The 14,940-nt window shown below is 36.9% G+C and overlaps 1 long non-coding RNA gene across 2 annotated transcripts; it reads left to right on the forward strand.

Annotated features, from left to right (window-relative positions):
* Window positions 1–11,633: 11,633 nt before the first annotated feature.
* LOC110675483 lies at window positions 11,634–13,703 on the forward strand. 2 transcript variants are annotated; one of them, XR_002499529.1, is made up of 3 exons: window positions 11,634–11,668; window positions 13,161–13,319; window positions 13,666–13,703. It is a non-coding gene; the product is annotated as an uncharacterized LOC110675483 (long non-coding RNA). The 2 variants fall into 2 exon arrangements; XR_002499530.1 differs by lacking the exon at window positions 11,634–11,668 and adding an exon at window positions 12,222–12,260.
* The last annotated feature ends 1,237 nt before the right edge of the window (window positions 13,704–14,940 follow it).

Below are 14,940 nucleotides of genomic sequence, written 5' to 3' on the forward strand. Positions count from 1 at the left end.
TGCGATTAATCCAACGAGCGCAGCAGCCATTTTCGAAGCAGCTCAATTTCTATCACCATCTATTTCACTTATTTCACTAACCAACACTTGACGATTCACGATTTCACTTTCAAACGAAGCCTATTACTATTATTGAGCAATTGCAAGATGGCAACACATTTTAAACACGCAAATTCTGACCGAATTTTATATAAATTTGAGAGCTAGCGATTTATTGTTTACACTGGGCTAATGTTGCCGTTCAGCTCTCCCACTGCAGGTTTTCGCACCGTGTCCGAAAATTTTAATTTTTTGAATGGACCGTAACTTTATGTGATACCCCCTCCCTCCCCCTGTTGCGTTACGTAATAGTTGAACGATCCCTTATGAAACCGAAATTTGAAAACAAATATAGTTTACGCGGCAATCTGGAATCGAACCGTGGGCAACGTCGATAGACTCGTGCGTACACTCCACGCCTATCGACGCCTGGATGTGCAGTGATGCTAAAACGATACATAAAGCGTATGTGTTGTGATAATCGTTCCATCTTTCATAAGACAAAATGTATGAACTTCGATAGTCCAGTTCGCTGCGTGTAGGTAATATGTTGTTTCAACAGAAATTAAAAAAGAACAGTAAGCTGAAAATAAGAGTTTTAACAATTTTTAGAGAGCTTTGGAAATTTGAGGAAATGCTGAAGCTCTTACCCTACAAAAGGTTCCTAGAATAACTATAGAATCTCAAACAGATTTAAAATCGTTTTTATGCTGATAAGTACAATCGATTCTCAAATTTAAATATACAATAATCGTTTTAATATCCAACTGAGAAAAATGCAGTCAAATTTGCCATGATTTAACTGATCATATTTTCAAAAACTTTAGGACTATTTAAATAACATTGAAATTAAATCTCGATCATCGTAGAAGTACGGTCTACATTACATTATTTTTCAAAATCCGTTCACGGGTCGTACAAATCTCTCTCAAGGGGCGTAGTTTGGTGATCACTGGTATAATTTGTTGAAATGTGCCACCCCCGTTTCTGAGCTTTTTTTCGGACTCCCTCTGAGATTCTTCCGCAGATTCCCTGTGTAATTCTTCCGTACTCGCTCTTGAGTGCTTCTGGAGACCGGATTCCTTCTGCGATTTTTTGGACTTCTTTTGGAGTTCTCCTAAACTCCATGTGGAGTTTTTGTAGTACTCCATCTGGGATTAATTCGGATTCCATCTGAGGTTCTTTCAAACAACATTTGGGTCTTTTTTGGATTTCATGATTTCATGTGGGATTCCCAAGAAACATTAGTTGCGGAATAACAGTTCATTTCACTGAATTTAGCTTGAGAGTGATATGTTCAACTTTTATTCAGCAAAAATGTTTGTTTGATTATTATTTTCAGACTCCCTCTGGCACTGAAGAATTGAACTTTTGAAGGTTTCTTCCAAAATTTTTCCTCAATCATCATGATATTTGCAGGAACTTTTCAGATTGTTTCCTGAATTATTCCGGCAGGACCCTTGCAGAATGCTTTCAGGATGTTTGCAAAATTCTTTCAGGTTCACCACCATCAAGCAATTTGATTGATTTTCAACGCGAACTGCTGTCAGATTCTACAGTCTTGTGCACTTAAAAATTCAAAGTTTGGCTTCGTTTTATAATCTCCTTTCTACTTTTGTAAATTCTGAAACTAACGATGGTTGTACTACCCAGCTACCTTGTTCTCTAAAAGAGACGAAAAGGAGAAACAAGCGTTTAAAATTTTTGATGACATTTCAATTTAAATATTTATTAATATAAATTGCAAATAGAAAGGTATATAGACCACAAAATAGCTTTGGGACAATGATTCACTGAACAGAACGAACCGACAGCTGTGCATCGCGCCGTCGTCTCAGCAGGTCATCGTAACGACGGGATGGCAATCATTTTGCTAAGTAGTTACACTTAGGGACTTGTTATTCATTCAGGAAGTGAGTAAATATAGCAACCTATTTGCAGTGAAAGTTAATACATGCATAGTGACTATAGGGAGTAGCAATCGGAATATGAAACGAACGAACGCAAACGGGAAATATAAGCTTTGTACTTGTCACAAGAATCAGACAAATCGGATCTGCAACGGTGACATGCAGTGTTGCATTTCATTCATGAAAACACAAATCATAGGTTACGTTGACTAATGGCCATCACGGCTTAATATGTTTTGAGTCAGATTTTATTATTGATTAATAAAATTACGTCAAGCAAAACTCGGAGATTTTACTATTGTACGAAGACCTTTATATATCAATAATAAGCATTATATTTACGTAATGTATAGTACATTTTTATTCAATGATGTTACATCGTATGTTCAACAGTATTAACATTATAAGTAGCAACTACAGTCCCAAGTAACCATGAGCACTAAAAACAAGCCATAAATCAGCATCATTGATGCATACAGGCATTATAATAACATTACAAATGTTTACACGCTTAAGAACAGCACTTCCACCACATAGGAAACCAATTACCATCAGTTGTACTGCATATGCTATTTGTCTCCTTGCCATTACCGTAATCCGGGGGCAAATTGATCACTATTTCACAATTTTTTGTCATGTTATCCATCAGAATTCAAATATTGTCAAAACTATTTCGGTAAAATCAGTACTTCATTGATCTCTATCAGTTTATGTAATCGATTTTTTATGAAATTAAATTTAACATTTCATAAAATTAGTTTTAATAGCAAAAATTAAAAATGACATATTGGGGCGAAATTGATCACTATATAATAAAGAATATTTTAGAAAGTAATATTTTCCTATCTACTAAATTTGGGTCTCATGAATCTGAAAATGATGTCAAAATTCTTACAACTCATGTATATCATCATTTTAATGCAAAATTAAACTTCGTAATTATGAAGATCCTAAATGTATGCAATTTCCCTTAAAATAAGCACGTTATTCAACAATAAACGGTTTTATGAGCAAAAAAACTATTCTTGTAATGCTGTACGATTTCAAAAAAGAATTCACACTGAAGCTTACACAACATTTTTGATACTCAAAGTTTGCATGCAGGCTAAGCACCAGTGGATTGTTTAGTACCGATATTTCCAACATGATTATTAACACCTTCAAAAACTGTGAATATTTCTATGCAAAACTGACTCTTATAAAAATGAAATAGTTCAATATCATAATTGAACATCTATGAACTAGAAAACATGAAATGTCTGTGATGTCAACGAAGTATTAGGCATTAGACTGATGCAAATTTTGAAGTTTTTGCTCCCCCTATGCTTAAACGATGTCAATCATGATAAAAATCATTCTCCCAAAATTTGAAGTGATTCGGAAGAAATTTGTTTGTGCACACGCCATTTGAAGTTTATATGGAAATTACTATGGGAAAGGCGAACCTTTTGTGTTCAGTCCTCTAACTACTCGTCGTAATAATCTATGGAAAAGTAAACATACTCTTCTCATGTGAAATCTTCCCAGCTACAACTTTGCCGAAGACCACATTTTGATTGGACGTAAGGATAATTTGTCATCATTGATAACAAAGTCTAAATCATGCTGAGATGATCATTTACTTATTTTCAGAGCAACACTGCTTTTTTGCTGTAGAACATAGTAGCCTGGATTACTTTGATCTATTCTACCCGCCAGGATCACCACTGTTGCCTGTCGAGCAGTTGGTTAAGCATGCAAAATACAAACCCACTTTATGATTATGAATAGCAATTTATCCTGACATCCAATCAGAATGTGGTCTTCGGCAAAGTTGTAGCTGAAAGCATTTCACAAGAGTAGAGTTTGTTCACTTTTCCATAAAATATTATGACGACGAGATAGAAGGTTGAACACAAAAGGTTGGCGTTTGCCATATAGAGTAAGGTGGGGCAAAAGTTCGACCTTAGTGGTATTATCAAAGTTTCCAGGAAAACAATAACAGTTAAAACAAAACAAATACCATACAGTGAACCTTAAACATATTGGCTATAATTTTGCTGAACAAACTTGTGTCAAAATATTTACCCATTTTTAGTTATAACAGTTTCAAAATTGATTGTCTTATTCGAACTTTTGCCCCACCGGTGGGGCAAGAGTTCGAATCTAGGTGGGGCAAAAGTTCGCTGGCTAAAACACAAAATATCGATCCTTTTATGACAGGCATACTTTACACCAGCCGTAAACTTAAGTTTAACGCAAAATACACACTAAATTTTCATCAAAAAATTGCCCAAAACCGGGTTGATTGTAACATACTCAAAAATAGCAGTTTTTCGAAAAACTAAGTGGAAATGTAAAATTTTGGTGACAGTTTTCACACGATCAGACAAATTTAACTAAATTTGAAGATAATATGTGGATATTAGGCAATTTGCAAATTTTTACGTGATTTTTTACATGGGTCGAACTTTTGCCCCGCTGATTTGAACTTTTGCCCCACTTTGGGCCAAAAATTGTTTTCAAGCATTTATGCAAAAACTAATACACCACAAAGCATCCTTATGATAGGCCTAGAAACGCCCTTACATAAAATATTGAAAAAAATTTTGTCTTCAATTGGTTCCACGCAACGAAAGTTTGCCCAAAAATTATAATATTCACGTCGAAAAACAACAAATAGCCATAACTTTTCCAAATCTCAATCGATTTTTATGATATTTGGATTGAAAGTCTCTTACTTGAATAGCATTCGAACCACCATGACATTTATAAGATTTGTTTTGAATTGAGCTAGAAATCTTAAAAAGAAACTCTTACCCCACTCGAACTTTTGCCCCACTTTACTCTAGTAATCTCCATATAAACTTCAAATGGCGTGTGCACAGTCAAATTTCTTCCGAATCACTTCAAACTTTGGGAGGATGCTATTTACCATAAGGAAAATCGTTTAAGCATAGGGGAGCTAAAATTTCAAAATTTGCATCACTCTAATTAGGCATCTTTGAAAGAAAATGCTATATGGTATCGACCTGATCAAATTCACCCCAGTGATCAATTTGCCCCCGGATTACGGTACTATTATAAATACAATTAATTCAATTTTTCCATCTTTATCAATTGTCAGGATGATTAAAGCTGGTGTGGTTAGACATTTAACATTTATATTCTGTTAGTTAGGTATTTTGCCTACCCAGACATTCGCGTATAATGTAAGCCTGCTACCATATGGTCCAAGCTAAGATGGGGATGGAGGGATGCTGACACACTGGGACACATTATTCGCCAACCGACCGCCCATGAATTCTGTGTGTGAGCACGCGCTCAAAAGATATTAATGCTTTGTTTTGATTTCATTTGTCGTGAACTGCTGGCACTTTGTTAACCATGTGTGCCTTTTTCGCTTACTGAGTGATTACAAAAAAAAACATACACAAAGAGATATAATTTGTTAAACAAGACAGTTATCAGCTCGGTGTTGAAAATGAAGACTACCTACGCACCCAGTCGTCGATATTATACATATTCATATACACTTTTGTTGTACATAATAAGAATGATTTTTTAGTCATTTTTTTGGCCCTACTGATAATAACTACCCATAAACGCATAATTATCCCATGTGAAATAGTTTTTTAAGGAGTTTTTTTTTGTTTATTTATTAGTATTATTTTAAACATTAAAATAATTTCTTATATCTAGGTGTTCTGTGTTAGACAACACTATCATCCTAATTTGGTGAAACAAAATTAAGATTTTTTTAACATTCTGTTAACCACATATAACATTTAATTTACCGTAGCAGTTTATATTTTTTACAGGTCAGTTGATTTCACCTGTTAATCCAAATATCCAATCTGTTTTGCAATCTACTACAAAAGACATGCCCTTTGGCAGAAAGGCCTGTGTTATCTGCAAACAAGGATTTTTGGCATCCCTGAGGTAAGTCAGCTAAGTCAGATGTGAAAATATTGTGGTCCCAAAATGTTACCTTGAGGAACACTAGCACTTGCAGGAAGTCTTTCAGACTTGGAGTTCAGATAATTAACCTGATGTGTTCGATTTGACAGATAATTTTTGATTTAATTTTACAATCAAGCCTTCTTGCCATACACGTAGAATACATTTTCTATGTCTAGAAGAGCAAAATCAGTAGATTAGCCTTCAGATATGTTGGAACGAATCAATTTTTTTACACATTGATGCGTGGTCGAATATACATATTATAATCCAAACTATTCATTGGCAAAAATCGAATTTTTGTTGATGTGGACCATCATTCTGTTCAAAATGACCTTTTCAAAAAGTTTACTGATGGAGGAAAGCAAACTGATTGGACGATAGCAAGAAGCTTCTGCAGGATTTTTGTCTGGTTTTAAAATTGGTATAACCTTAGCATTTTTCCATTTGTCAGTAAAATATGCTAATTGAAAACATTTGTTGAATATATCAACTAAGAATGATAAGCTACTCTCTGGAAGTTTCTTGATGAGGATGTAGAAAATTCCATCACCACCAGGAGCTTTCATATTTTTGATTTTTTTAAAATAATAGTTCTCACTTCTTCCAAATCAGTCTCCCAGGAATTTTTGAAAACGTTCTCTTGATTGAGAATGTTATCGAAGTCCTGAGTAACTTGATTTTCTATTGGACTAGTAAGTCCTAAATTAAAATTGAGCGCGCTTTCAAACTGCATAGCAAGTTATTGAGCTATTTTGCAATTAGTTCGTAATGGTTTGTTTTCCCCTTTCAATGCCGGAATTGGCTTCTGAGGTTTTTTAAAAATTTTAGATAATTTCCAAAACGGCTTAGAGTCTGGGTCCCATTGAGAAATTTTATATTCAAAATTTTTGTTTCTTAATTGAAAAAATTGTATTTTAATTTCTTTCTGCAGATCCTGCAATAAAATTTTCATAGCGGGATAGCAAGTGCATTGAAATGGCCTTCTCATCCCGTTTTTAAGACGGATCAAGATTTTAAGATCATCATCTATAATCACGGATTCAAATATTACTCAACGTTTTGGTATAAGCCTCTGTACGTGCCATAAATTATTTTGTTCTTATGACTTTTACTGTGCGCCGTGTGTTGGTGCTGTCTCGCTCTCTCTTACTGGCAACTTGAAAACAGGGCGCACAGTAAAAGTCAAACGTTTTATAGCAGGGCTGCCTATTTTGTGCGGCCCGCGAAGTGTTCGAAGATTCTTCTCATATTTTGCCCGTTGAATATTCTACCAACCCGAATCTAGAACCTACTAACCCAATTCAATTTAGTTTAAACCTAATATTCTAGCTTAGTAAATCTTTGAATTGTTTTGTTTTAACCCTCTTAGATATTTTATTTTATGAATGGTTAAAATTCTAAATCTCTGGGTGTTTCAACAATGTTTCTACCATGACTTCCTCCGACATTCATCCTTGACAGGATTATAAGAAAGGCAGGCTTTTTACAAAATCTTGAACAGGCTTTTTAAAAAATTCTGGACACGACTTTCAGAACAGAATTCTGGACACTAAATACCTTGACTGAATGGGACAGACCCTATTTGAAATGGCATTTCTTCTCAACTGCGTATTGCTATCAAAGAAATGTGATTTTATTGACCATTTCATGCAAGTAATTTCCCACGTATTTTGATTGGCGATTAGTTTTCTTGTCAGCAGCAAATAAGCAGCAGCCTTAAGGTGAAACAGTTTGGAATCAACTTCTAATATTGCACTAAAACTTCAAAGGCACAAATCTAGCGAAAAAAGCATCTAACAACCATATTTTGACTTTGTGCACTAACAGAAAGCTTAAAATAAGAAGATCAGAAACGTTTTCCAACTATTTCCCCAGTTTAGTGCCTTTGAAAACTTGAGTAGGGGCACAAGTCAGCCATTGTGCCGGCCATCTTTGGATTCCGAGATGTTTCTCCTTAACATTCGCAAGATTCTCTCTGACTTATTACCAGGATTCCATAGCCAGGATTATCAACGAGTTCAATTCATATTTTTTAGAATACTGGGCAACATTACAACATAACGCTATGTAACATTTTGCCAGAACACTAAACGAATTCATGATAAAATTATGAGCAGGTTTCTTTTTTTTGGTGGCTTTTGGGATCGGCCAGTTTATAATCTTTTCAATTTTATCTTGGTTAGGTCTTATGCCTTTCTGGGTGACAATAAGACCTAGAAACTCGCACTCTTTACGTAGGAACTCACATTTATCAAGCTGAATCTTAAGATTAGCTTGTGAGAGTCTTTCAAGGACTTTATTCAAATTATCGAGATGCTGTTTGAGGGATTTACCGAAGATGATGATGTCATCTAGGTACACTAGACAACATTTTCCAATTAAGTCGCCGAGAATATGATTCATTACGCGCTGGAAAGTGGCTGGTGCGTTCTTCAGCCCAAAAGGCATGCGAATAAATTCGAAATGCCCTTTGTCCGTGCTAAAGGCGGTTTTCGGTCGGTATTTGGGATAAACTTCAATCTGGTGAAATCCAGATTTCAGATCTAGTGTAGTGATATACATACTACGTCCAAGACGATCTAAAATTTCCTCAATTCTAGGGATAAGAAATTTGTCATTTTTGAAATTTTTCATTCAGTTTGCGATAGTCAATGACGACTTGCCATTTCTGCTTACCGCTAGCATCCAATTTCTTTGGAACAATCCAAATAGGGGATGTCCAAGGAGAAATGGAATTTTGAATGATGCCGTTTTGCAACATTTCGTCAATTTGTTTTGCAACTTCTGCTTTATGAATATGTATCTGTATCTTTTTTGTGTGGACTGGAATGTCGTCCACAGTTTTAATTCGATGTTGTATTGCAGAGGTGCAGGACAACTTCTCTGATTCATGGTGGAAAATTTTAGAATTTCTGGAAAGGGTTTTAAGTAATGCAGATTTTTCTTCAGAGTTGAGGTGGTCAATTCTAATCATATTTTCTAATTCAGAAGTGGTTATGTGAGACGCTTGAAAGGTTTGGTAGGAATTTATAATGTTGACTTCTGTTACTTCGATAGTTTTAGCCGGTTTCGTCCAGCGGAAAGCTACAGGTTTTCCGAAATTTCTTATTGGAGCGTTCACAAAACTTTTCGTTGCTTGGTATAATCCAGAAGGGATTACAGCATTGCTAATTTTAATATCGTTAGGGAGATAGACGTTGCCACTACTCTGAGAAACGGGGAGTTTGATAATTCTTGTTGAATTTTCGGTTAGTGTTATCATTGATGGCCCTAATTTTCTTATTTTCATCGGGACTGTCTTATGCGGACAGATTAGTTTATGATTGTTTACATCGATCAATGCCTCCAAATCAGAGTTTCGTATCCAAGTATTCCGTCAAAAAAATTATGAAAATTTAAAAGATAGAAGGTTACTTTTTGACTTAGGCCAAAAATGGTGATTATATACTTTTTATCAGCAGAGTGATGCCCTGAACTGTTTGTGATTTTAATGGTTTTGCAGTTAAATTGTTAAGATTTTGGGATGAGATTGCGCGAAATGAAATTTTTGCCATAAATGTTTAAAATGACATAAGGAAGTCCGTTTATTGCATTCACGTCAATCCGTTCTGAGCGCGAATCAGCTAAAACTTTACACCTGTTTCACATCGTTTTCGCTATCAGTGTCATGGTCCTCACTTTCGTCTAACTTGTCTTGTTCTTGTTCTGCGTCATGGTGGTACACGCTAACTTTAAAGTATCTAATACTTATTTTTATTGTTAGTACTGAGTTGTCAGAAAAAGGGTATTATTTTTTGACATTAAGAAGGGTACATTTTACGCTTCTTGATGAATGTGTCCCTTCAAAAATAATGGGTAAAAAAGGCCACTTGTCGTTACTTGGAGCAAAATATTGAAACTTTTTGCAGTTAATTTTATTTCCTTAATTTATTGGAAAACAATCATGGTAAGTAGCTATTTTTTGCACAAATCGTGTATATCTTAGACTAACTTAACGTTCTTTTAAAGCAGAACCCTCCGGAGGTGGAGCAGGAAGATACGGAATAAGTTACGGATACGGAAGGACTGAAGAGAAAGTCTACGTTTCAATTACCACTTTATGTATATAAGTATGATTCAATAAAATGATTTTTTATTAGATTGTATGTGTTGTGTCACCTGAATTACGTTAAATCTTAATTTGAAACCGTTTCACGTAGGTGCCGGCAATAGGGGGGTATTTTTTACCCATTTTTGTGAAATCCATGAGGAGTAAATTTTACCCATTTCCTGAAGTTTGTGGCAAATACTCTTTAATGAGTAAACGGCCAATACACTGTAAGATGAAAGTACCCTTTAAAGGGTAAAAAAGTACCCTCTTTGAGATAAACTAGTTTAACTCATTAAAAGAGTAAACGGCCTGTACTCATTAAAGAGTAAAGGGCTTGTACGTCAAATCAACGAGTAAATTTTACCCATTATTCAATATAAATTGTTTAGCAAAGTGGGTAAAATTCACTCTGTTTTATTTGCTCATAATTTCGTCTTTTTAAAACAATTTCAATCAAAAACTAACACAACAAACGCTATACGTTAGGCTACGTTATATGTATTTATTAAAAGCCATTTGAAAAATTATAAAAATAATTGATTGGGATCCTCTTCTTTCATTATAATCACCGAAGGAAAAAAAATGGCTGGATAATGGTAACTTTCGTTGTCTGGAAGAAAAGCCGGAAATAACGCTCTTCGGATTATGTGTCCTGCATCACTTGATAACTTAGTGACTGGTCCAAGTAGTCCCATTGCAGGCATTACCGTAAAAAAATAGTAGATCTTTGATAGCGGAAGATTTGTTGCCTCCTAACTTCGTCTTCGATTCCATAATTTCCATTCTAAAAACAATCATTTTATCGATTAGGATTTGGTGATAAAGTTAATTAATTGTACTTACATTTGAAGTATTTTTGATGCTCTTTCCATTACTTTCTCGCTTCAAGACCATGAATGATTAATCTGTATCACTTCCCCAAACTTCAAGAAATTTTTCACCCTTTAATGGGTAAATGCTTTGAACTTTTAAATGGGAGAAAAATACCCTTTATTCAAAATTTGAAAGTACTCTTTATTTTGACATTTCCATATAAAAAGAAAAAATGGGTATTTTTTCCACATTAAAGGGTAATGTCGAGTTTACAGTGTACCCATCAAATGAGTTGAACCACTTTACTTTGAAATGGGTACGAAAGTACTCATTAATGGGTATTTCGAAGTTAGCGTGTATATTCTATTTGAGCGTAGCGATGGGTCAACTTCCATCGGTGTCGTTTTATTTCTATCAGATGCTGCCTTGTATCGCATTGTAGGTTGAGTGTCTGATTGTTTATTAAATGGTTTGTTATGGTTTAACATATTTACTGGTATGTGGTTGTTGATCGTATAGTGGTTATCACGCCCAATGGTATGGGTGCCCAAGTGTAGAAGTAGTTGTGAACCTTAAAGGAAAACAATATGCACTCTGTCTCGAAAAACACCCAGAATCCGGGTGTAAATTTTTCAAATTGGGTAATATTTCCATATGCATTTTAATGAGTCTGGAAAGGGTGTGCAAGTTTTTTTTGAGGAAAACAAAAACAAACTGTGTATGACGAGTGTATGCTAGTCTACGTGTGTTCAAATGTCACTAAGCTCTATGCAGCTTGCGTTTGTGATTTTGTTTTCTCCGCGTTTTGGAATCTACATAGAAAAGCGTATGCATCCTCCAAATCAGCGGGTTGCGCTGTTTGAGCATAGCCAAAGTAAGGTTTACTCAGGCCATTTATAAATGCCGCCAAGCATTCTTGTTCCAAAAATTGATTTATTGCTTCCCAATGGGTCGCGTAAGTATGGTTTTGTCTAGCTAAAGATTTCATGTTTACCATGATTTCTTTAGTGCGTTTGTAATATAAATGTAATGATTCGGTCATTTTTAATGACCATAATTGTGTTTGGTAAGTTGCAATTGTATTGCGATCACTATGAACATTGTGTAGAATATCCGCTACTTCGTCGAAAGTAGTCGGGTTTCCATTCACACATATCATATCGCGGGCTTTACCCTCGATTTTGTTGATCACCGCCTGCTCGTACATGGCATATAGGTCAGGTGCAACGTGTGGTTGGCATAAATTTAAAGCACGTCGTGCTGTTTCCAGCCAGTGACTAAGCTGTCTTTTGTTCCCTTCAAATGATGGTATCATTCTGATGGGGTCCGGAATGGATCATTAAAATAGCCAAAACGGCCGCTATGAAAAGCATAGATAGCGCCGTCGTAGCCTTGTGTGTTTGACAGAACAACAATGCTGTCACAATGTTAAATCCCATATACAGTGGTGCCTTTGTTTTGATGCGGTGAGTACTTGCAAAAACTACCTTCAATGATCCATTCTAAAGAAATCCGTTCGACGGCTTTCCGCTACGGGAGCCTGTCGCTGTAATTGTTGCAACTGTTGTTGTTGCTGGAGTAGATTACACCCGATTCTGTTTTTGCACGGATTTTTTTTACACGGCCGTGCAAAAAAAGTTTCCATACATTTTTTTCCGCCAAAACCTTATTTTTGCATGAAACGTCGAGAAATGGTGTTACTTTTTTTGCACGGTTTTTGAAATTTTGAACTGAAAACTTTTTTTGCACGGTACGCATCCCCCGTGCAAAAACAGAATCTGGTGTACTGAGCTTCTGCTCCATGTTTTGGATTTGGTCGAGTCGCCTACGTGTCGAGGGATGGTTGGTAAGCTGCGTCCTGCTTCACGAGATCGCGAACAGAATCAAGGCCCAAACGCAATGATAGCGGAACGGCAACGGAATGTGGAACCGGTTCGCCAGCAAGAATCCCACCATCTCGACTGAGCTGTCAGCGAACCAACGCTGAATCGACAAGCATGTCATAATTCATGCTGGCGAACCGGTTCCGCTTTCCGTTGCCGTTCCGCTTTTATTGCGTTTGGGCCTTCACTTTTGCACTCACTTACTTTCCGGCACGTTTGGTGTCACGGATTGGACACTAATTTGAGAATGTCACTAAATGTATGTAAAACGCCACGGATTGGGCTTTCACACTGCACTTGGTTCTTAAATAGTCAGGTTTCTTCAGCACCGTAGAGTGCTCCGGACGACTGCGCCACTCATGTCTTGATCATCATTGAAGATTTTTAAAAAACACTACACTGCGACTTGTCGCTCCTAACTCACAATCTTAACTGACTTTCCTGTCTGAATTTACCTATCTCTAAACCTGTCACCTGGACTAGTAACTGCTGGCTCAGCGGGATCGATTAAGTGGCGTCGACTGGCCTTTGTTCCTTGGCAGGCGACGAACTGCTGACTCCTCGGATTCCTCCTGGCTGATGCAATAGCGGTGGCCGGATGTGGGTTGCAACATCAGCGTACCTGTGGCTGACCGTTGGCTGGTAAGTGGATCGCTGATGTCTCCACGTGTTTGGTACTAACGATGGGTTTCGGCTAGCGCGTACTTTGCTGACGTCTGCGTGTACTGGGGCTCAAGTTATCGAGAGGTTGCAGGATGCGTACATAACTGTAGATATGTAAAACGGTACTTAATAAGCCGAAAAACATGTTATTATTGAATATTTTGAGAAAAAATCACTTTGGGGGGCTAAAATGTCAGTTATTCCCCTACTATACTTCAGAAACTACTAATGGTGCCTCATTTTAGTTTATTATTATGATTTTGTTGATGATGTTTACATTTTTATTAATTTTACTCCAACAATTTTTGTTTATATGTGCTAATAGTGTCGCCAAAGCCAAGCGTGAGCTACGGCTTTCTCGCCCTAAAAATAGAAACCGCACGTACATCGCACAAAAAGGAGACCGAGAAGCTTGCTCCGCACCACCTTGCGTCACGCATCCATCTGCGTTCTGGCGCCAAAGTTCGCCCGGTGGCTCGAAGCCGGAAGGGAGTAGCGACCGTCACCAACGCACTCCAAGCCCATTTCCATCCATCAAGCTTCGGAAGTTGGATCACTAGCCCGAGAAGTGCCTGTGAACCTCGTGAGCAACCGTGAAAGTCGTCGAAGCGTCAGCATCCCTCGAGCGACCATCGGCATCCAGTCGACTTCATCGTCGACGTACATAGTAAGCTACAAACCGTGAGTACGTTCCACGAAACCTTGCATGCAAGCGTGTTAGCACGGACACAGAGAAGTTAGTGTTTGGAGGGGATTTTAACCTCCAAATTGCCAAATCATCACCTCCAAGTTAGTTCTAATAACCTCCGTTATATGAAATATGGTGGCGCGTCGATCGTCGCAAGTTTATCGTTAAACAGTCAATAGTTCAAACATTTCTGAACAAATAAAAGCTTTTGGCATGTCCAACGACTGTATTATTTATTAGGTAAAGAATGCATATCAATGAAAAAATGCAGTTTGCACATATTGGGCTTACGTCGATTATGCGAACATGGGTATTAACTATTTTGCTGAAAGTATGTTTATTTTATGAGAAGATAACTACATATTGATAACAATTCGGGAACTAGGTACACTAGGTACAGGTGGGAAAACCTTAGACCGTGCGTCAATGGTTCAAGGGCTTCTATCTCCAAAAAGCCCTATATGAACAATCTATTGATAGAAGATCAGCATAGGCCCTCAAATAACTGATTTTTTATTGGAGATCAAGGAAAAATCTAATGAATGTTCAGAACAACATCTGAAAACAAAAATGCCACAGAAGAATAGGAAGATTTTCCAATCAAAAGTCTTTAACAACTTTAAACCTGTCAGCAAGTTCTGCTTTAATGCGTTTGTGTGCTCCATTAATGGCGTTCTGCTTCATCTTTGGAGAAGAACGACTGCCATTTGATATCACTTTACACCAGTGTTGATTACTAATCGATCCTAAATGGGTCCACTACATTACCGATTTGGGTGTGTTTATTTTGTTTGGCAGTCCCTATAAGCATGGTTAATGGAAGGCCCTACATCGCGAAGCGCCAGGCCACGTTTCGATCCATAGGATAGGGCAAAGAAAACACTCCATCTTCGAAGCTTTATTTTCGCTGGA

Source organism: Aedes aegypti, chromosome 2 (assembly GCF_002204515.2).
Source record: "Aedes aegypti strain LVP_AGWG chromosome 2, AaegL5.0 Primary Assembly, whole genome shotgun sequence".
NCBI classification, from domain to species: domain Eukaryota; kingdom Metazoa; phylum Arthropoda; class Insecta; order Diptera; family Culicidae; genus Aedes; species Aedes aegypti.